The sequence below is a fragment of the Akebia trifoliata genome, chromosome 13, assembly GCF_017979445.1.
Source record: "Akebia trifoliata isolate Shusen 1 chromosome 13, ASM1797944v1, whole genome shotgun sequence".
In the NCBI taxonomy this organism is placed as follows: domain Eukaryota; kingdom Viridiplantae; phylum Streptophyta; class Magnoliopsida; order Ranunculales; family Lardizabalaceae; genus Akebia; species Akebia trifoliata.
In genome coordinates, this window is record NC_141387.1 from 17132940 (window position 1) to 17158399 (window position 25460).

The 25460-nt window shown below is 32.3% G+C and overlaps 1 long non-coding RNA gene across 1 annotated transcript; it reads left to right on the plus strand.

Moving 5' to 3' along the window:
* Positions 1 to 22539: 22539 nt before the first annotated feature.
* Positions 22540 to 24995, plus strand: LOC147388032 (uncharacterized). The gene is made up of 2 exons (XR_015171391.1): positions 22540 to 23252; positions 24757 to 24995. It is a non-coding gene; the product is annotated as an uncharacterized LOC147388032 (long non-coding RNA).
* Positions 24996 to 25460: the final 465 nt, after the last annotated feature.

A 25460-nucleotide genomic window follows, 5' to 3' on the forward strand; every position in this document is an offset into this window, starting at 1 on the left:
CAAAATAAATGGAATCACTTAGTCAATTTTATTGAAAATGAAAAAATTTCATCATGTTTAAAAGAGTTAAAGAAATACAAAAAGAATGATCATGAATACAAGTGCTTTGGTAATATTAGAAATAATTAAAATATTTTCAACCATTTGCCATTAATTGACTCTGTGCATTTCAATAACATGACAATCTTGTAACCTATAATTTTGAGAGCTTGAGTAATGATGTAAGGACTTCACTAATAATTTGATGCAAATTTTGTCTTGGTTGAATCTGCACGGATGTAATCAATGACCTTAAGACCATAGTCCCTTACTTTAAAAAGTGCTTTGGTAATATTAGAAATAATTAAAATATTTTCAACCATTTGCCATTAATTGACTCTGTGCATTTCAATAACATGACAATCTTGTAACCTATAATTTTGAGAGCTTGAGTAATGATGTAAGGACTTCACTAATAATTTGATGCAAATTTTGTCTTGGTTGAATCTGCACGGATGTAATCAATGACCTTAAGACCATAGTCCCTTACTTTAAAAAGTCATAACTTAACATGTTTACCATAAGCTTTTCACGTTAGAAGACAGTACTGATCCACAGTGTAAACACTCCAATTTGAACGGGCTTTACTCAAAAAAGGCTAAAAAAGATGTATTTTATCCGAATGAGCCTAAGGGCTTAAAACCTTTAAAATAATGATTTTATTTCAAAGAAATGACTATGGTTTCTTGTTTGGCCCATGGGCTAGTAAAAATGATGGATCATCCCTTACCACCTCACTTTTCAACCCAACTTAATCTTATCCTAATCAAATCCAAACCAACTTCTAAGCCCATTAGACCTAAAATCGAATCCAAAACCATTATTCTAAGCCCAAATCTCAACCCAAGCCCAATGATCACACCCAAGCACCATAAGAGATCAATGATCATCAAAATGGGACACAAGTTACTACCACAACCCACTTCCCTAATTCATTTATCATCCCCATCACCTTTCTCTAAAAAGTTAATCTACCCATATCTCAACCTACACTCATGTCATAATATACTCTACTCCGTTCAACTCATCTAATGCTTAACCAAAATGAGTTGAAAGATCCAACCCATGTGGATCACAAGCAACCCATTTACACCCCATTCCATAAATTTCCTTCCACCACCCTTAAATTACACACATCTTATTCGTTAACCTCATACCATTATATCCCTTTTCACCACTTCACCCTATTTTCACTAAGGAAGTCATCTTTGGTTCAAATTTAAATTAAAGTCCCACGCATTCGAGGGCACAAACCGAATTTTTTTGACTTTTTTGACTTTTGAAAATTGAATGAATCTAAGGTTACACCCCAATAGTAGAGGGAATAGGGTGCTTAACGCCTTTCATATTCCCTAATATGGATCCCCTTACCTATCCTTTAGGTGGACCAATGGATTTTATCCATATGAAAGTCACTATAAATGAAAATTTATTTTTTTAAAATTACTTTTCGGATGGTCATTCATACCATTTTCTAAAAAAGAATAGTAGCGACTCCAAAAATTCAAGTAGTAAAAATCTTTGGACTCGAAAATCTCATGTTTACACAAAGCTCAATGCTAATTCTGGAGTTTTTCTTTTAATAAATCTAGATCAATTATATATAAATCAACCTATTCAACAAACTCACTTTGTAAATTTTTAGCACTTACCATTCTTGATTTGCCCTATAGTCGTTAGGACTGAAGTACCATAAGACCAAAGTCCATTAATCATCTTCAAAGGCCAATCGTATTGATTCTCGGTTATAATTTTTTGAAGTATTCTCAATAGGATCTTGTTATAGTTTCAACTTGACCGTTCCCAGTCGGATTGTATGTAGTCGACTGAACATGAAACATTCCCAATTGGCTTAAAACTATTATGGTTTCTCCTTGAAATTGTGAACCATGATCTGTGACAATAGTTTGAGGTGAGCCAAATCTGACAACAATATTTTCCATGATGAAATTTACAGTCATTTCAGAATATACTCATCGTAGTGGAATAGCCTTTACCCATTTAGTAAAATATTTGGTGGCGATCAAGATCCACATGTGATTTTTTATTTGAAGAATGTGAGATTTCCCGATCAGATCAAGTCCTCACATTTTGAAAGGCAATAAGCGCATACTGGAGGGAGCTTATTAGGGTGCAGTTTGGAAATGCTTGAATGGATTTGGTTGGCCTTACATTTCTGTACAAATGTTTGACAATCCTTATGCATCTTCGACCAATAATATCTGATACGTAAAAATTTGAAAATGAGTCAATCAGCACATTGATGTTCATCATAAACTCCCACATGTATATTTCTTAAAATGTCACAGTTTTTTTCTTATGTGACACTTTATAACAACACATCATTAAAACTTCTTTTATAGAGGATATTTCCAATGAAAGCGTATCTTATGGCTTGTCACTTGAAATTTCATACTTGCATTTTATCTATTGGAAATACCCATTTTTTTACATAATCTTTTAAAAATTAAAACTACAGTTCTTCAGGACTTGTAATGATCCAAACTTGGTCATTGTTTTCTTATTATAAGTCCTTAAGTTTGAATTGAGGGTTTGTTTTTCTTCACATGACATTAATAAATGCTTGATCACCTATCTCCATTTTAAACTTGGATCTAATTGTGATAGGAGAATCTGCGTGGGTATTTTTTCGTCTCGGTACAAGTTCCATGGTTATATGGCGAAAGTATTGCAATGGTTGGATAATTTTGTTGACGTAAGGACGAAGATGATTCTTTTTTTTACATAATACAATTTTTGAAGTTGAAAAATCACTAGAAGATCTCCTACTATATGTAAATCTCGAATCTATACTTCAATGACTAGTTCTAAACATATGGTTACGACTTTGTATTCTGCCACATTATTAGAGCAATCAAAATCTAACTTATAAGAAAAAGTTAACTCATATCTTGAGGGAGTCATAACTAATTCATTCATCACACGAGTCATTTAGCGCCAACTAATTTATTTGACAATCTCATTCTCATGGTGAGTTGTCAAAATGCATTACCCAAGTGCTCTATGTTGAAGTATTATTGTAAACATTGGCCTTTTTATTTTGAACTTGGAAGTTGTTTTTTTATTGTGGGCTCACCAAGTTCTGGAGTAATTTGCCTTTCAACTATATCATCTTCATCATTTAAACAATCAATAACATTTTGTCAACCAGGAATTAGACATTCTACTAACATATTAGCTATCGCTTGTCCACGATTTTTTTTTTAATTTTTTACATTGAATATCTTACTCGACAAATTTCAAAGACCATCTAGTAAGGCGACCCATTAGAATTGGCTTATTCAGAAGGTATTGAATCGGGTCTGTTTTTATGATGAGCCATATAGTTTGTTATCATAAAATAATGCTATAACTTTTGAGTAGCATAAACCAAAGTCAAAGATAGATGTTCGACCCTCCAATATCTTTTTTCTATTGAGATGAGTATTCTGTTGAAGTAGTAAATTGACTTTTCAATCCCATCATCCTCTTGAGCCAATGAAACACCCATTGCATTATCAATAGACAAAAGATATAACAATAATGATTTTTCTTCAATGAGAGATATCAAAATCGGAGGCTTCAACAATTCTTCTTTGATGCAATCAAATATATCTTGATATTCACTATTCCACTTAAAAGTTATATCTTTCTTAAATAATCATATTATAGGTAAGGTCTTCTTAAACAAATTCGAAATGAAATGACGAATGTATGAAATCTTTCCAAGGAAACTCTTGACTTTATTTATAGAGATTGGTCGGGAAATTTCCTTGATAGTCTTAAGTTTTGTTGGATCAATTTTTGTTTCCTTGTATTTGAATAGAAAACCTAGAAATTTTCAGCAATCACTTCGAAAATGCACTTCAATGAATTCATTTTTAAAAATCTTTCTCAATATATTTTTATTACTCATTTTAAAATGGCTACATGACTTGAACAAGTTTATGTTCGAACAACAATGTCATTGACATACTCATCAATCTCTTTATGTAACAAATCTCTAAGGATCTTTGTCATTGCCTATTGATAAATGGCTCTGACATTCTTTAATCCGAAAGATATCACACTAGAACAATACACTCTCATAAGGGTTATGAATATGTTTTAACTACATTTCCAGATATCATCTTTATCTGGTTATAACCACTATAACCGTCTATGACGCTGAATATTTAATATTTCGAGGTATTATCGATCATTATATCAATATTAGGTAAATGAAATCCATCTTTAGGATTTATTCAAATCCCAAAAATCGACAGACTCTAATTTATCTATTCTTCTTCTTGATCAAAATAATATTTGCCTACCACTCTTGGTACTATTCTTTTCTAACAAAACCAACTTTAACTAATTTCTCAACCTCTTATCTAATTTGACTTCTATTTCATGTTTAAACTTATAATGAACTTGTTTGACTGGTTTGAAGTGAGGATATATTGTCAATTTATACATCACATATTTCAATGTTAATCTTGACATTTTGTCATAGTTCCAAGTAAATACATCATCATACTCGTGAAATATTTCTATTGCTTTTCATCACCAATTAAAGAAGAAGCGATATACATGATTATATTTTTTCCTTCTTTTTCTAAATTCAGTTTAACCAGAGTTTTTGTTACTAACGATATTTTATCCTTTAAACATGGCGGAGTTGGTAATACATTATTATTATCCTCTTATTTGATTATTTCATCACATGCATACACCAGGAAATTCATAATCGTAATGTCAATGCATTTATCTGTATGATCATAAATTTGTATTGGAAAAAATAATACTTGTAAGTTTCCACATATGTTAATGTAAATTTTTTCATCAAACAATCTAAGTAATCATTGCAATGAACATTTCACAAAAACTTCACAACACACAGATATATATATATATATATATATATATCATATCATTCTGTTATATTGACAGAAACAAGAAATCATAATGCATTATATATGACATGCATTTGATCATTTTGATGAGATAAATAAAATGAGTATATTTAGTATTACTATAAGTTCAAAATTTTTGTGATCAATAGAAGAATAATGTGTGTAAAATTCCATACATGTTAATGTAAATCTTCTTATCAAACAATCTAAGCAATCATTGCAATGAACACTTCAAAAATATTTTGCAACATACACATATATTATATCATTCTATTATATTAGTAGAAACAAGAATTCATAATACATTATATATGACATAGATTCAAACATTTTGATGTGATAAATAAAATGAGTATGTTTATTATTACTGAAAAGTTCAAAATATCGTTTAATCATTGGAAAAGTGCCTTAGAGTTCTAATCCTTCCGACAACCATTTTAGGGGTGCCTCAGAGTTCTAATATTACATTGGCAAATATTTTGAAAATATTTGTTTTTGCAACAAACTACGAAAATTAGGAAAAAATAAGAATTATAAATCTCCAAAACCAAATAGAAAATTAAAGAAATGTAAAGAAAATCCAAATATACAAAATAATGAAACTAATCAATACCAAGATCCTCTCAATTAAAATACTATTTTGTTTCCCCCTCTTATGGTCTACAAGTGTAACAATTTTCAGATTTAGATCTGGATACATTGGAGGAATATTGATGGTTCTTAATTGATCATGTCCCCACCACAATGAAGAAGATCAGAAATCCAACCTCGTAATATGGTAAGATTGTTAGTTTCGTTGTTAGAATTTTTTTAGATTCAAAATAGACCTATCTCTTAAATTTTGGATCTCAAAAATTGATGGAGAGAAAAATTAGGTTTGTTGATTGGAAGATCATTTTGACGGTTAAAATCAATTTCACAATTAAATGTAATAAAACTTCACGTATAAACTTAAAATTTAATGATGAAAACTACGAATTACTGATGAAAAATTTAAAATTATTGTAAATAAATGGGAATAATTAAAATTACACCATGAATATGATTTTACATTTATTTTAAATTAAATAGATTTATGCAAATTTGATCAAATTTCATTTCTTAACTCCTTTATTGATTGATTCCAATTTGAGTTATAGTAGATCTTCATTGTAGATGGGAAGAAATCACTTTTTTTCATTCTTTATAAATCTAAAATTTCTAAAAGTGAGAAAATCTAAAAAATATGCCTTGATTTTTTTCGATCCTTCCATTAAACAATAATTTATGTCCTCTATTTATAAAAGTCAAAGGGGGAGAAAACTTATAGATTAAGTATTTCCTAAAATAGTAAAAACATCATTATTACACAATGTCTAAAAATAGACATATGTACAAAGAACACATAAAATTATATTATAATGACACGTGCGTTAAGATATTAGATTACATTTTAAAGAGCACGTGGAGAATTACTCAATCAAGTTGAATGATCAGAAATCGCTATAATGATATAATTGTATAGTCATTTGACTTGAAATAGTGATTTTCGATGTAATACTTATAGCGATTTAGACAATAATATCATTTCTTCAATATGTAACCTTTGATCTCTTGCTTTCCTCAATTAATTATTTAAATTTCAAACTCTTTAACTCTTCATTTCTTCTTCATAAAGTTCATAAGGCTTTAGACATCCATAATTATGTTTGATTTTCAACAAGAAAAACTTGATCATGATCGTGATGTGGGTTTAATTTGTCGTATAACAGTAAAGTTCCCTTCATATTTGCCTATTAGAGGAGTTCAAAGATGAGCATTACACCCAAAATAAATAAATAATTCGAATAATAAGTAGAAATAAAATCTTAAAAATGATGGAGCATGAATGAACATATCTAGAATACGACAATAGCATGTGAGTCGAAAAATAAAGATCCACGAAGTCACGTTTGTTGAACTATATGTACAAAATAAAATCGAAATAGTTGAAGTGTTGTGCAAAGAAAATTATTATCAAAAAAAGAAACCAAGAACTTGAAGGAGCAAAAATCGGAAATTGAGCATTCAAAGAGTTGCCACAAAACAACATCAAAGGTACGATTCAATCTAATATCGCTATTTTAATCTTTATCGAAGAAAAAATTCATATGAATTCGGAGTTGAAGCATACACATTTAGTTGGTAGAAGAAACACACTTAACAATATGAGAAGAAAACGAAACAAAATAGGAGCACAGTAAACAAGAATAAAAAATGAAAGTCGCAAAACAAATAGGATGAATAAAATATAAGATGTAAGAAAAAATAAAAACAGTTTGGAAGAAATAAATTGAAATCACAAAATAGGTGATAGGTTTTGAAAATAAGAAACACCTCGAGAATAAACTAGATCTTGTTATGCAAATAACATCATATAAAATTTGCTATGCAATAAGTGTGATAGAAAAATCGTTAAGTAAAAAGACATTAAAAAAATTACTATTCAAAAATTGTTATTGAGAAAGCGATATTGAAGGAAGTGATATTGAGGAAAGAGATATTTATATGCAATAGGAAAGAAAAAATGCTATTTTGTAGGAAAACGATTGTTAGGTTATAAAGAAATGAATAAATGAAAGGGAAGAATAATGAGAATCACTCCAAACCATGACGAGATTTGTGATGCTGAAAAGTGATAACAAAATTATTATTGGTCAATAATGTCATAAGACAAGAGGAAATACTGCAAACCATGGAAAATTGTTCTTGAGATGATAGAGAAAAAAAAATAACGGATATTTTTACGAAGAGACCCATTTTTGTGTATTCTTAATATACTTGTTCTTAGTATTTGTTGCACTAGCTGTACCATATAGTTGTCTGAACACAACTATTTGTAATGTTGCGAGAGTAATAAAGAGAAAATATGTATGTTTTGTGAGTCTTTTGGTTGCACAATTGGATCAAGGGTTAGATAACTATCATTACAAATATGGGCATACCAAAGATTTAAAATTCTAGTACTAGAAAACAACCATCAATAGAGACATGACATATGTACAGAACATTCTACTACGCCATTCAAAAATCTCGAATACAAGATATATTGTTCTATGCTAGAGTATTGTGCACATCGCCAAGGATCACATAGAGGCTATATAAGGGGAATGAGTACCGATCAAAGCCATTGTTCAACAATAAAACTATAGTTTTCAGGACATCCACCGACTAACTGTACATATATAGAACCACAACATTTGATTTTCTGATTGGGATGCCTACCTATTAACAATTCAGAATAAGAAGTTAAATGTTATAAGACTATTGGTAGCATATAATCTGCATAGGATAGCAAGACAATTTGGATGTAATAAATATGTGCCTACTTAGTGGTTTCATAAAAGTTTAGATTTGTGGAGAATACCATCCAATATTTCTTCATGATTCCTCTAAGCAAAAGTCTTCTAGTGATAAATGAAGATAGATAAGGTATGGTCATAGGGGAATATAATGTGTATTGCATTCACTATGTTCAAACAAGATGCCCGACCTTTTCACAATTGTGCCAAAAGTTACAAAGAGCCAAGAGGAATCATTTATGCGTAAATTCGAGAGAAAATCATAACATATGGTTAAATTGGCTCTAAGAAAGATAGTATGAATTGTTAGAACATTTACAAGATAAAGGTTTTGATGTAACAGTTGTTAGGAGAATAAGAGAAACTATGATACACATAGACCCAATTGTAGAATTACTAATAAAAATTAACAAGGAATAAAAATAAACAAGAAAAGGAAAAAAAATTGCGGTAATAGAAGAAGAAACAGAAGTATTTGGAATTAGGAGAACAAAAAAAAAGACCATGACTGATAGTTCGAGAATAAGGTCAGTATCGAAGAAATACTCTATCCCCAGAGTCATCACTAAAGAAGTTGAAGAAATGAATGAAGATGAAACATGATGTAATACAATTAAGAGATGAAACAACTGAATAAGGTAGGTTACAAGAACCTTAAAGTAGGTTAAAAAAACTCTTCATTTCATATTTTTTTTCAGAATGTATTTTTGTGTAAGGCTGATAACGCTCTAGTTCTTGTTACTTTGAAAATCAAACTAGATAGGAAACCACAATTCGAGTTAGTATAAGTAAAATAATAGGTTTACCAAAGAAAAAGAATACAATCTCCCATAATTACATGTAATCAAAAGAATAGGTAAATCCTCTCTTTTAGTTGGAGAAAAAATGAAAAAATCGTGGGAATAAATGAGGTGTTTATTCCATAGAATAAAGAAGGGAGGAATTTGATTATTGTTTTAATTTTGTGGGTTATAGAGGTATGAATAAGAAATGCCCAAAATAAAAAGCATTTGGGATAAAACACATTGATACTCACACACACATACACATAATGCAATATTAAGTATCTTTCCTGAAAAGATGAATAAGAACATAAAAGAATCTCAATATTGCTAAGTTATGTAAAATAGAAGTGCAAAACTCTTATTTTACTAACTTAAGAATAAGCAATGTCGAATGAAATAACAGAAAATGAAACAGCTGCAATGGCTGATGGTACGGGGGACTACACCCATCAGAGGAGAAGAAAGTGAAAAAGAAAACATCGAACAGCAATTCCTTATATTGAAGTAAAGGAAACAAATGTTGATAATGAAAAAGAAGGAAATGATGATGGCAATACCACAAAAGAAATAACTTCTAGCATTGTTGTTGGAAAATGAATAGAAAATGAAGAGAATATCTTTCAAGAAATAACTTCTAATGCTGAAGGAAAAAAAAAAGGAAAATTTGATGAAGTAATGAAGACAAATGCAAAAGATAATGAAGGAAGTAATAAACAACGTCAAAAGAAGACGAAAAGGAAATCAGAGGAGAAGAATAAGATGAAAATGAAATAATAGAGATAGGAACATAAGTGGTGTCCGAAGAAAGACAAAATATTGGTAAGCAAAACCAAGTCTAATAAATTATGTATGCATTATTATGACTGACAAATAATAAAGTTAATGTTAATCACTGAACTGAAGAAGAGTCAATAAGCAAACCAAACTCACTATTTGCTGGTACATCAAGAATAAAAAGCCATGACAATGAAGATCCATTCAAGTTGATACTTTTAATTGAGAAATTAAAAGAAAGAAGTGACAAGAAAATCAAACAAAGTAAAATGATAGAACAACAGGTGTTGGGTCACGATGAGTTGATAGAAACAAAAGTGTAGGACGTTAATAAGGTGAGTGTTTTGAAAATATGTATAATTAATAAAATGATATTTCTTCAAGATGATTCCTATAACTTGACTCAACTGACTCGCATCATTCTGATATCTGAGGAACATGAAATAACTATCATAATGCACACCCCTATGATGATAATTACCAAAGAATACCAGCAACCCCCAACTATAAGTAGAATTCATTTGTGTAGAATAACATGATCAACGAAGCTTTGCATCTTGCCAAAGTAATAATATACTTTCATATTCTTTGCAGGAAGTTCTAAGGCCCGATAATATTGTAAAATCCCAAATTTTCAATTCGTATCTCGAGGGAAAAAAATAAATATTGAAATTTTATGACAATCTTGAAAGTGGGACTTAGGAGTAAAACTTTAGGATGTTTTTGGTCATTTTTAATGGAATCTGACCTCACCATTAGATTCAAAATGATCGAAAAACATAGTTTAGGCTGTAAGCACGCTCAAGTGCGAGTCCGAATAGAAAAGTTACAAATCCTCGATTACCGAGTCAGATCAGGCTAAAATAGTGACCTTTTGCTAGAGTAAGAATTTTTAAGATTTGATTATACATTGGCTTCGTAACGAAAAATTATTGAATATAGACTATTTATTTGTCATTTTTGGAGATCAGAAAGTCGAATTATCGTCAAAAATGAAAACGACATCAAATTTAGGGGTCACCTCAGGTCAAAAATATAAATTTTTGTTAGAGACATAATTTGTAAAAATTGACTATACCATTAGATCCGGAATGAAAAATTAGGCGAAATAGAGTATTCATTTGTCAGTTTTGGAGTCCAGATGATTAAGTTATCATCGATCAAAACAATTGATAAAATACCGAACTCGTCCTAAATTTTATATAAATAATATTTTAATTTTTTTTATCTCATCTTCCCCAACTCGTCCATACAGCCACGATAATAAACGGAAAAATTTATTTTTCTTCGATCTTCTACCTCAGACCCTTCACAAACGGCTCGCCGTCAACTACCGCCGCAGAAGGAAAAAAGATTCGTAGCTTCGACATCTATAAAACCCACCCAAGAACTCTTCATTTCATCTTCTCTTTCACCCGGTATCATCAAAAATCAGTCGTATTTATATACGAAAATTTCGAAACTTTGACCTCGGATTTAGTCCGTTTCTGGGTCAAATCGTCTTCCGACGCAGAAGGAAGAAACGTTCGCAGCCTCGACATCTACAAAACCCACCCAACCTTTTCTCGTTTCACTTTCTATTTCACCCGATATCGTCAAAAATCAGCCGTATTTATATACGAGAATTTTGAAAACTTCGATATCGAATTTCATCGATTTCGGGGTCAAACCGTCCTCCGTCGCAGAAGGGAGAAAGGACGACGACGTCGAAATATTTAAAACTACCAGGCCAGATTCAAAAATCAGCCACTTCGAAGTTCGGTCTGTCTCAATTTCCGTGCCGATCACCTCGATTTTCGCGTACGTGCTTCGATCCTTTCGCCTAGAGATTGTAAGGAACTCTCAATTTCTATTAATAATCGTAGATTGTGAAAATTGCATTTAGGATTTTATCGGAAAAATTTTGGATTTATTCAAAATATAGAATTCTTTTGTTATTTCAAAAAAATTCATGCTAGAAATTGCATGTTTGACATGTTTAATTGTATTTTTAACAAATTATACGTGGGTAGGGTATTTTAACGGGTTATTTCCATAAATTGGGTCTTGTGCAGTGCTCGGACCCCGTTTTGAAAAATAATTTGTATTTTTTTATATTATTGATAAAAATAAATTCTTCAGTTGGAAAATGTGATTTAATATTCAATGAAATCATATTGAGTTGATGAATATCAGAAAATAGATATTTTATTGAAGAGATTGAAAACTGTAAAAATCAGAAAAAAGAGAAAAAGGGTATGAAAAGGTAAAATGTAAGAGTCGCACCCGAGGGGTGATGTCTGCATTTTACGTTGTTGTGTTGTGTGTAGGTTGGTGAATAGATATCCAGGGATAATATTGTTGGTTGCATGTTTATTTAAATTTCTGTTAGCGCGAGGCGCTGTTTACATTTCCGTTATGTTATTTATTTTAAATCGGGTGGCCACACTTGCATAGTAGGAAACTGGATATTCATTCTCAACTTTGTATTGTTAATTTCTCTTTTGTTTTCAAATGAAAATAATATATATAAGTAACTATTTTGTGAGCTGTTAAAGAGTTTGTGAATGCTTGAAGGGATAGTGCGTCATATCATCCGGAATGGTGTACTATCCTGGGATGTACGGTAAGGACCACCAAGCTCATACGTGGTATGGGACGCGTATGAGAGTGGAGTCACAACTAGAATCCGGGATATTCTTCTCTATTTTTACCAGTGAACTTGTAATGTAAAGGTGGTCGTATATGAATGGTTTGTATATTTGGGAATCACATGCACGCCTGATAGGCATAGACGAAGATGATAAGTCAGTGATCACTAACAATCTATAGTAGTCAAACGTTCTGACACATCGAAAAGAGACCCATTGCTTACAGTCACGTCAAACGGCCAGCCTGAGCCGGATAAATGGTCAACCAAGCGTGGTAAACAGCGACCAGCCACAAAATCAGGAACTAAAAGCCATAGAAGAATTGTAACATCATGTCCCGACTGGGAGCGATCCAATCGTGAATCCCAAGTCTCTAATTCCAATACTCTACCATTGTGTATTATATATCTGTTGCTTATTTTGATATATAAAATGAAATACATGTTTAATATTTCCATTTGATCAATTAGATTTGTATAAAAAGATAATGTTATAGTGAGTAATGCTGATTGATGAAATGTCAGTTTTAAAATGTGTAGTTGCTCATTCCTGGCTATATGTACCAGTTAATCGTAGTTTATTTTGTAAAATTTTATATTGTTAAAATGATTAGTATGCTTATTCGTTCATGCTAGGAGGGGTTATTGGCAGAAATTGTTTGTTTCCTTATTGGATAACCATTGTTACTCACCCTTTCCTTCTCCATTTTTTAGTTTCAGATCTGAAGCTTAGCGAGGCAGGTGTAGAACATGAGTGAAAATCATCTGGTGGGTTAGATAGACAACCAGAGTCCGTCACCTGGTAAGTACTAGGACTATACCCCCTAGTGGTGTCAGTTCCCCCAGGTAGTCTTATGGATTCTGTCTTGAGTGTTAGGATTTCTGTTAGAGTGAGGAATTTTGTATAATCCTGTATTCTGATTATTCTTCCGCACTCTGATCTTTCATACGTTATTAGACGTATACAGACTTTCGCTAGTATTATATTTTGTATATATATGCAGGATTGTATGTCGTTTATCAGGTGCAGGTTGAACGCCTTGGAATGCTAACATAAACAGAGGAGACCATGCCGAAATTTCGATGTACCACCTAATACCTCGAGTTTTGACATGGGGATTTGTTTTAGCATTTGGCGGGGCGCCACAAATATACTATCTGGTCTAGAATTTTTCATTCATTCATCATTATTTACCTGATTAGAACATGAGATATTGATAACTACCGCTCAAGATTTAAGAGAGTTGATCAATAATAATTTGTTTGATGATTCGTTGACCTTCAACTTAGGTACATTTACAACTACAGGACGAGAACCTACGGTATACATCAATGATGGCCCAATGAAGAAAATTACAAAGCGATAGCCGTGATTTTTTACTACATTTCCTCAATAATTGAAAATACATGCTGATGATGTGGCACCCTCGAAATACTAACACAAAGCCTCATGTCAAATCTCGAGGTACTAGATGGTGCCTCAAAATTTTGACATGATTTCCTATGTTTATGTTAGCATTCCAAGGCACTAAATACCTGCTTCACCTGATAAACAATATATATTATATCCTGTATATATACATACAAAATATAATATTAGCAGAAATCCCTATGCATCTAATAGCGTACGATAGATCAGAGTACGGAAGGATAAAAAAAATAAAGGATTATACAAAAAATCTTCACTCTAACAAAAATCCTAATACTCTATCAAAATCTATAATACAACCAGGACAAACTGACATTGCTAGGTATAACCCAGTGCTTATCATGAAAAAGACTCTAGTTGTCTATCTGACCTACCGGATAATCCTCACTTGTGCTCTACACCTGCCTCGTCAAACTCTGAATCTGAACTAAAAAAATAAAGAAGGAAAAGGTGAGTAAGAATGATTACCCACTAAGGAAGTAAATAATTTTTACCAATAACCTCTTTTAACATGAATTAATAAGCATACTAAATCATTTTAACATATGTAAAGTCTTACAGATTAAACTATGATTAATTGTTACATATAGCCAGTGATGAGCAACTAAATATTTTAAAACTCACATTACATCAATCAACAGTGCTCACTATAATATTTTTCATTTTATACAAATCTAATTGACCAAATAGAAGCATTAAATGTAAAATCCCAAATTTTTTATTCGTATCTCAAGGAAAAATAAATAATGAAATTTTGAAAAAATCTTGAAAGTGGGACTTAGGGGTAAAACTTTAGCACGTTTTGATCATTTTTAATAGAATCTGACCTCACCATTGGATTCAAAATGATCAAAAAATATATTTTAGCTTGTAAGCACGTTCAAATGCGAGTTCGGACATAAAAGTTGTAAAATCCTCGATTATTGAGTTGGACTAGGCTAAAATAGTGACTTTTTGCTAGAGCAAGAATTATTAAGATTCGATTATATCATTGGATTCGTAATAAAAAATTATTGAACATGGACTATTTATTTATCATTTTTGGAGATCAGGAAGTTGAATTATCATTAAAAACGAAAATGACGTCAATTTTAGGGGTCACCTCAGGCAAAAAATGTAAATTTTTTTTAGAGATAGAATTTTTAGAAATTGACCACACCATTAGATCTATAATGAAAAATTAAACAAAATAGAATATTCATTCGTTATTTTTGGAGTCCGGAAGGTTAAGTTATTATCAAACGAAACAATAGGCAAAATACCGATTTCGTTCCAAAATTTATATAAATAAAATTTTTAATTTTTTTTTGTTTTTTGTCTTCTCCAACCCGTTTAAAACAGCCAATGAAATTTTTTTATTTTATTTTTTGTTTTTAGAAGTTCAACCTCAGATTCACGACAAACGGCTCGCCGTCGACGACCGACACAGAAGGGAGAAACGTCTACAGCCGTGTTCTCTACAAAATTCACCCAACCTCTTTCCATTTCACTTTCTTTTTCACCCCGTATCATAAAAAATCAGCCGTATTTATATACGGGGATTTCGAAACTTTGACCTCGGATTTCATCCGTTTCGGGATCAAACCGTCATCTGTCGCAAAAGGGAGAAAGGGTGACGGCGTCGAGCTCTTCGAAACCACCAGGCCAGATCCAAAAATTAGCAATCTTAAAGTTCGATCCATTTCGATTTTACGCCGTTCGCCTCGATTTTCATGCTCGCGCTTTGATCATCTCGCACAAAGATAGTAAGAAACTTTTAATTTCTATTAGTAATCATAGATTGTGAAAATTGCATTTAGGATTTTATTAAAAATTGGTGGTGAGTTTCCAAAAATATAGAATTTAATTGGTTATTTCAAATTCACGCCAGAACTTGCACATTTGATATGTTTAACTGTATTTTATAACAAAATATACGTGGGTAGGATATCTCACTGGGTTATTTCCATCAGTTAGGTCTTGTGCATCACTTGGACCCTGTTTTAATATAAGTTTTGTACTTTTTCAATGTTTTTGATAAAAATAAATTTCATAGTGAAAAAATGATTTAATATTCAATGAACTCATATTGAGTTGATGAATATCAGAAAATGGATATTTTGTTTGAGAGATTGAAAATTGTAAAAATCGAAAAAATGAAAGAAGAGTATGAAACGGTAAAATGTTAGAGTCACACTCGAGGGGTGATGTCTGCATTTTATATTGTTGTGTTGTGTGTAGGTTGGTGAACGAATATCTATGGATAATGCTACTGGTTGCATGTTTATTTACTTTTTGTTAGTGCGAGCGCTGTTTACGTTTCCATTCAGTTATTTATTTTAGGCTGGGTGGGCACACTTGCATGATAAGAAACTAGATATTCATTCTCAATCTTATATTGTTAATTTCTCTTTTGTTTCAAATGAAAATAATATATATATATATATATATATATTGTGAGCTATTAAAGAGTCTGTGAATGCCTAAAGGGATAGTGCATCATATCATCCGGAGTGATGTACTATCTTGGGATGTATGATAAGGACCACCAAGCTCATACGTGGTATGAGACGCGTATGAGAGTGGAGTCACAACTGGATTCCAGGTTTATTCATCTCTATCTTTACCAGTGAACTTGTTATGTAAAGGTGATCGTATATAAATGGTTTGTATATTTGGGAATCACATGCACGCCTGATAGGCATAAACGAAGATGATTAGTCAGTGATTACTAACAATCTATAATAGTCGAATGTTCTGACATATCAAAAATAAATCCATTGCCGAATAAATGGTCCCACAAGTATGGTAAACAGCGACCAGTCACAAAATCAGGAACTACTACTTTATTATGAAACATCATGTCCTGACTGAGAACGTTCCAGTCGTGAATCCCAACACTTTAATTCTAGTACTCCACCATTGTGTATTATGTATCTGTTCCCTTATTTTGATATATAAAATGAAATGCATATTTAATGTTTCCATTTGATCAATTAGATTTGTATAAAAAGAGAATGTTATAGTGAGTAATGATGATCGATGTAATGTGAGTTTTAAAATGTTTAGTTGCTCATCCCTGGCTATATGTACCAGTTAATCGTAGTTTCTTCTATAAAACTTTGAATATTTTAAAATGATTCAGTATGTTTATTCATTCATGTTAGGAAAGGTTATTGGCAGAAATTGTTTGCTTTCCTACTGGGTAGCCATTGTTACTCACCCATTCCTTCTTCATTTTTTTAGTTTCAGATCCGAAGCTTAACGAGGCAGGTGTAGAACATGAGTGAGAATCATCTGGTAGGTCAGATAGACAGCCAGAGTCCGTTACTTGATGAGTATTGGGATTATACCCCCTAGTGTATCGATTTGTCCAAAAGTATTATAGATTTTGTTCTGAGCGTTAGGACTTTTGTTAGAATGAGAAATTTTTGTATAATCCCGTGTATAAATTTCATTCCCTTCTCCTTCTGCCAATGCCCCAGCCACTTCTTCTTTGGGACGTCCCCAACAGTAGCATAATGAACCTCTTCTTCTTCTTTCTTTACAATCCCCAGAATAACTTCATAATAGCAGCGCTCACAACAACCACCATTTCCATTCTCTTCTCTTGAACATCCCAAACCAGCGCAGCCACACTTTATTTTCTCCTCTTGAGCCCCCCAACCACACACATATTCAATCTTTCATACTCTCCGCAACGCACCCAACATCATTGCCATCGTATCCCTTTCTCCTCTTCAATGACTCTTACGTTACTTCGAGTCTTATTTGAAGGAATTACGCATTGTAACCCCCATACGATCATAGACGTCAATTGGATTTTTCTTTTGTATATTTTGTTATTCTCTTTTCTCCTTTTTTCTTATTTTTATTTTCTAGATGATCATTCAACCTTCATTAACGTGTTTATAATGTTTGCCACATATCCATAACTTTTTGGAGTCAAGAATTTTGCACCTACACATGATTTTTTTAATTAATTGATTGGTCATATGCCTATAATGTTTCACATTCCAGAATTTTACACGTATACATAAGTTTTGATTTACGAATCTTGCACATATATAGATGAAATTTTTGTTGATTTACCACATGTCCATGAAGTTTTGATTCACGAATCCTGCATATATATAAATGAATTTTTTTTCACTGATTTACCACGTGTTTCTAACGTTAGCATTCAAGAATTTTATGTATGTATATGAATTCTCGGTTTGATGATTTGCTATTTGTTTACGATGTTCATAACTTAGAAATTTGACATGTATGAATCTCCAATTCAAGTGCTAATGTGTTAATAATTTGCCAATTTTGAAATCCCTACATATCCTTATTTTCCTGATTTGATAATGTTCCATGATAACGATTTTCGCCAATTGTGAGATCCATGTGTATTTGTATTTCCCATATTTTTTTTGTGGTATTGATGTTTGCCGATTTGTTGAGTTACCATGTGTTTGTAAATTCCTAATTATGAAATTTTCATATTCGGAATTTCTATTTTGGAAAATTCATTTATGGAATTTTCTAATTTGAGAACTTTGTAAAATCCTATTTTGAAAAATACATATTCATAATTTTCAATTTTGGAAGATTCATATTTGCAAATTTCAAATTTAGGAACTCGTCATATATTGGCAATTTTTGTTTTGGAAAATTTATTTTTAAAATTTCTAATTTGGGAATTCATTACATGTTCTTAAATTTCTAATTTGAGTGATTTCATATATCTAATTTAAAAACTCTATAAATTGCCAATTTAGAAATTTCACACTTATAGCTTTCCAATTCGAAAAATGTGCACAAATTTCTATTATTGTTGATTTGGGAAATATTTGTATATGCGAAATTTTAATTGAAAAATGTTGCCAGGTGAACTTTAGAAATGTGGGATGAAATTAAGGCTTTTTCAAAAAAATTCATTTTTGTGTGAAATTTGATGAATCATGTAAATATTTAGGTTAATTTTATCCGTAAGTTTTATTTAGAAAATCCGATATAAATTGATGATGATTGGATCCTAGTTTGACTTTTGTTTTTGTTTGTTGACTATATGATAATTCTAGATCGTAGTAGAGACCGATCATCTCGATAAGGCGGGTTTAATGCCTAACACCTTCTGAAATCCGTAATTTGACCCCTTACCTATTTCTCTTACTCGTGAACCAACCCGATCCATTTTGGAGTTATCTATCATTTCTGGACCTAAACTAGGTGGTGACTCCCGATTATCAGAAAATTCCTCATTTACCAATCAGACTCCTCTTCACTATTTAGTGAAAATAGGTCGAGATGATTTCAACTAATCATGAAGAGTTTGATAAAGAAGATCTAGCTAAGAAGTTAAACATATATTAGATGAAAGTAGACCCTGATCTCAAGAATATTGTGATTAGTCTAGTGAGTAATATGAATAGTGTGACAAAAAAATTAGATGTTTTCCCATCTAAGCATCTGACCCTCGCTCAGTTTCACAAGTGGTAGTTGAGTCAAGTGCATAATGTGTCTTGTGCAACAGTAATGACTTTTTGGTCAAATGTTGTCCCAACTTCCCATTTATAAAGGTTGAACATGCAATGTAATCAATGGTTACAGTGCATTTAGGAAACCAACGTCTAATTCTTTTAGCTAAACGTAACACCCGGATAATAGGTATCATCCAAATTTCTTTTATAGACAGAATGAACCTACCCAACAAACTAGTCTTCCTGATTTTAGTAGAGGTTTTTCTAAGTTAGTCGATTCCCAGATGAACCAAGACATAGTTCCTAAGATTCCATACCAATCTCAATAGCCTACAGACTGTAAAGCTTTAGTCTCAGATCTCATGACCAATTATAATCATCATTTCCAAAAACAATCATTTTTAAAGTCTATGATGTCAAAGTTCATTAAGAAACAACAACAACAGTAGACCATCCAAGCTCAAACTCAAATAATTAGATCACTGCTAAATCCATAGTGAAGATGGAAGTTCAGTTGGGTCGGTTAACTCTTTTCCTACGAGGAGAGAAATGTTAGTTTCCTAGTCAAAATATTCCTAATCTTAGAGGTCAACTTACAATTCCAAATGAACCAAAAGGACAATATGAGGGATGAAGCCATTTTAAAGTTTCACAAGACTCTATTCAAGCTATCCACACTTCTATGGTCAAGAAGGAAGGTAGACAACAATATCCAACCTATTGACAAAAATCAAGATGTCCTAGAAAAAGACAAAATTCAAGGAGATAAAAATTAAAATTTTCTCATAAAAAAGAGAAAGACTTGGAGAATCTTCCAATTATTCCACCAATTCCATCAACACCATTTCTCCAATGCCTTAAAGAAAATAAGAAGAGTAAGTAATTTATCCTTGAAGTTTTCAAAAATTTTCTATCAACATTTCATTTGTAGATGCCATTAAACAAATACCTTTTTACGCCAAATTCCTTAATGATTTCACCATTATCAAGAGGAAAATACATTTTTCTTTGGGAAGCCATCGTGATAGCCCAAATTTCATCTTTCAACCAACAAACAATTGTTCTAAAATTTAAAGATCTTGGATGTTTGATAACTTCCATTCATATTGAAAATCAAGTGATTGAAAAATGTCTTTTAGACTTAGGGGCGAATGTAAACCGTTTACCTTACTCGATTTATAAACATCTAGGTATGGGAGTTTTGAAATTCACCAATATCACATTGAGTCTATCAAGGTTACAAAAAGAATTGTTAAAGATATAGTAAAATGAGTAAAAGTCGCTTTAGAGATATACTTTGAAGAATCTGATCATACCATTAGATTCGTGTCAAAAAATCACTCAAAATACAGTATTAGATTGTCCAAATCAATATTTGAAAAAAATAACTCCCGAAATGACACTTATGTCCCACTTAAATTATAAATATTTGAATTCTAAAGAAAAATCTAATTTTTATTATTCTTCTCTCTAATCAAATATCAAACCATTTTTCCTTGAGATTTACAACTCAGATCTATGCTAAACTAGAACGATTCAAGCTTCATTGGGAGAAAATTTATATGGTCGGTCAGAGGTGATTTTTAACTCCGTTCAACCGTGAATATATCTCAAGGTAGGATGCCTTCCCTTCTACCTTCTAATTATACAACAAGTTCATAAAAAATTTCATGTTATCCTTTAAATCTTGATATTTCTTCCAAATTTTGAGTTATTCGTTAAACCTACACATGTTTAAATGGATTAATTCATGGTTGCTTGATTATTTTCAATAGATTTCATCCCATTGGATGTGTTTTAAGCATATTTATAAGTGAGATAATGTTTAAGGATCAATTTGATACCTTTTTTTTAGCGATTTTGGATATTTTTCGATGAAAAAATGTCGTCTTTATTTTTCTCTTTCTATTTACTTTAAGTTCTTTAATGAAATTAAATTTTACCCCTTATTTGAAAACTTTGGAAATGGTTTTGAGATTCAAATCTCATCATATCAAAATATAATTTTTGATTTCAAGAACAAAACATAAAATTCGACGTTTTTGATCGATTTTCAAAACGTGATATCGTAAGCGTTCCTTTGAGTTAAGTAATAAAAATCATATGGTACTTTTCATGTTGTCGAGGGTTTTCATTTACAAAAATTCATTTTTTATTTTAAAAAATTTTATAAATTACTTTTTCCAACAATTAGCCAAATTTTTATAGATTTTCAACTTTTACGTCTTATGGTTTTAATACGTTTTCTTAGCCTTTCTACTCAACCAAAACCATCGAATGGAATTGGTTGTTGCTCTATGAATTCCAAATAATTTTAAATGTAAAATTACTTTATAGATATATAAGAAGTTAGTCGATGAATTATTCGATTAATTGATGAATGGATGGATAGAGAGAACGTATGTTCTTGACTGATTGTTGGGACAGTGCCTCCAATTCTACGTGATGGACATGCCATGTAAGATATGATGGATGGAAATCACAGATGAATGTCACTAGAGGACACTACCAAATCTTGTTTGTATTTTCGATAAAAGAAAATGATATACTATATACAAAATAAAATAATTTATTTACCAAAAAAGAATCGTGAAAAACCTAGAAAGAGTGATGCGTTGCTGTATATCCAGAAGCGATGGTCAATCTAGGATCAACACTAGATGTCATATGCTCTTCGGTAGTATAGTATACTTTAGAGCATGTTACAGATATTGTAACACCCTGAATTTTTAATTCGTATCTCGAGGAAAAAAATAAATAGTGAAATTTTAAGAAAATCTTGAAAGTGGGATTTAAGGGTAAAATTTTAGGATGTTTCTGATCATTTTTAATGGAATCTGACCTCACCATTAGATTCAAAATGATCGAAAAACATAGTTTAGCCTGTAAGCACGCTCAAATGCGAGTCCAAATATAAAAGTTGTAAAATCCTCGATTACCGGGTCGGACCAGACTAAAACAGTGACTTTTTGTTAGATGAATAATTTTTAAAATTCGATCATACCATTGGGTTCATAACGAAAAATTATTCAACGTAGACTATTTATTTGTCACTTTTGGAGATCAGGAAGTCGAATTATCGCCAAAAATGAAAACGACATCAAGTTTAGGGGTCACGTCAGGCCAAAAATGTAAATTTTTGATGGAGACATAATTTGTAGAAATTGACTATACCATTAGATCCGGAACGAAAAATTAGGCGAAATAGTATATTCGTTTGTCAGTTTTGGAGACCGAATGACCAAGTTATCGTCGATCAAAACAATAGGCGAAATACCGATTTCGTCCTAACTTTTATAAAAAAAAAATTTAATATTTTTTTATATAACTCATCTTCCCCAACACGTCATATGGCCGAGACATATAAAACGAAAATTTGTTTTTTTTCTCCGATTTTTCCACTTCAGATCTCTCGCAAATGGTCCATTTTCGACGATCGCCACAGAAGAGAAAAAGGTCCGCAGCTACGTTCTCTACAAAACCCACCCAACCTTTCTTCGTTTCACTTTCTATTTCATCCAATATCGTCAAAAATCAGCCGTATTTGGATACGGAAATTTCGAAACTTTGACCTCGGATTTCGTCCGTTTCGGGGTCAAACCGTCTTTCGACGCAGAAGGGAGAAACGCCCGCAGCCTCATTCTCTACATAACCCAACCAAATTCCTTCCGTTTTCTCGTATTTTTCACCCTGTATAGTCAAAAATCAGCCGTATTTTTATACGGAGATTTTCGTAACTTCGACCTCGGTTTTCATCGATTTCGGGGTCAAACCGTCTTTCGCCGTAGAAGGGAGAAGAGACGAGCACATCGAGTTCTTCGAAACCACCAAGCCAGTTTCGAAAATCAGCCGCTTCGAAGTTCGGTCCATCTCGATTACCGTGCCAATCGCCTCGATTTCCGCGCACGTGCTTCAATTCCGTCGCCTAGTGATTGTAAGGAACTCTCAATTTCTATTAGTAATCATAGATTGTGAAAATTGCATTTAGGATTTTATTGGAAAAATTTGGATGTATTTCCGAAATATAGAATTCTTTGTTTATTTCAAAATTCACGCCAGAAATTGCATGTTTGATATGTTTAATTGTATTTTTAACAAATTATACGTGGGTAGAGTATTTTAACGGGTTATTGCCATAAATTGGGTCTTGTGCACTGCTCGGACCCCGTTTTGATATGAAATTTGTATTTTTTTTCAATATTATTGATAGAAATAATTCTATAGTTGAAAAATGTGATTTAATATTCAATGAACTCATATTGAGTTGATGAATATCAGAAAATAGATATTTTATGAAGAGATTGAAAACTGTAAAAGTCGAAAAAAGGGAAAAATGGTATGAAACGGTAAAATGTCAGAGTCACACCCGAGGGGTGATGTCTGCATTTTACGTTGTTGTGTTGTATGCAGGTTGGTGAACGGATATCAGGGATAATGTTACTGGTTGCATGTTTATTTACTTTCTGTTAGCGCGCGGCGCTCTGTTATGTTATTTATTTTAGGCCGGGTGGCCACACTTGCATGGTAGGAAACTGGATATCTATTCTCAACATTGTATTGTTAATTTCTCTTTTGTTTTCAAATGAAAATAATATATATATGTAGCTATTTTGTGAGCTGTTAAAGAGTTTGTGAATGCCTGAAGGGATAGTGCGTCATATCATCCGGAGTGGTGTACTATCCTGGGATGTACGGTAGGGACCACCAAACTCATACGTGGTATGGGACACGTATGAGAGTGGAGTCACAACTGGAATCCGGGTTTATTCCTCTCTATCTTTACCAGTGAACTTGTAATGTAAAGGTGGTCGTATACGAATGGTTTGTATCTTTGGGAATCACATGTACGCCTGATAGGCATAGACGAAGATGATTAGTCAGTGATCACTAACAATCTATAGTAGTCGAACGTTCTGACACATCGAAAAGAGACCCATTGCTTACGGTCACGTCAAACGGCCAGCTTGAGCCGGATAAATGGTCAACCAAACGTGGTAAGGGCAGCGACCGGCCACAAAATCAGGAACTAAAAGCCAGAAAGGAATTGTAACATCATGTCCCGACTGGGAGCGATCCAGTCGTGAATCCCAACTCTCTAATTCCAATACTCCACCATCGTGTATTATGTATCTGTTGCTTATTTTGATATATAAAATGAAATGCATGTTTATTGTTTCCATTTGATCAATTAGATTTGTATAAAAAAAGAATGTTATAGTGAGTACTGCTGATCGATGTAATGTGAGTTTTAAAATGTTTAGTTGCTCATCCCTGGCTATATGTACCAGTTAATCGTAGTTTTCTTCTGTAAAACTTTGTTTATTTTAAAATGATTCAGTATGTTTATTCGTTCATGTTAGGAGAGGTTATTGGCAGAAATTGTTATTTCCTTACTGGGTAACCATTGTTACTCACCCTTTCATCCTCCATTTTTTTAGTTTCAGATCCGAAGCTTAGCGAGGCAGGAGTAGAACATGAGTGAGAATCATCTGGTGGGTCAGATAGACAGCCAGAGTCCGTCACCTGGTAAGTATTGGAGTTATACTCCATTTGTCTAGGAGTATTATAGATTTGTATTGAGCGTTAGGACTCTTGTTAGAGTGAGAAAATTTTGTATAATCCCGTAAATTTTCTTCTTCCGCACTCTGATAATTCGTACGTTATTAGACGTGTATAAGCTTCGCTAGTATTATATTTTGTATATGTATGCAGGATTGTATGTCGTTTATCAGGTGCAGGTTGAACGCCTTGGAATGCTAACATAAACAGAGGAGACCATGCCGAAATTTCGAGGTGCCACTTAGTACCTCGAGATCTGACATGGGGATTTGTGTTAGCGTTCGGCGGGGCGCCACAGATGGTATCAGAGCATAGTATTAGATCCGTATGGGATACTGACTACTATGTTTTAGAGAATTGGCTGATACCACATATATTAGAGCGATAATCATAGAGTGTCACTAGGAATTCGATATCCGAGCTCATTAATAATTTCGTATTGGAATTATGAGTTTTTCTGTGTCTAGAAGTTTATAGAGCTTTGTAAGCCTAAGATAGGATTCTAAGTTTATTTTGTTAGTAATGGAAATGGAGTCCATTACTAAGTTCCAAGCTACGATGGTAATTCATAGTTTGGTAAGAG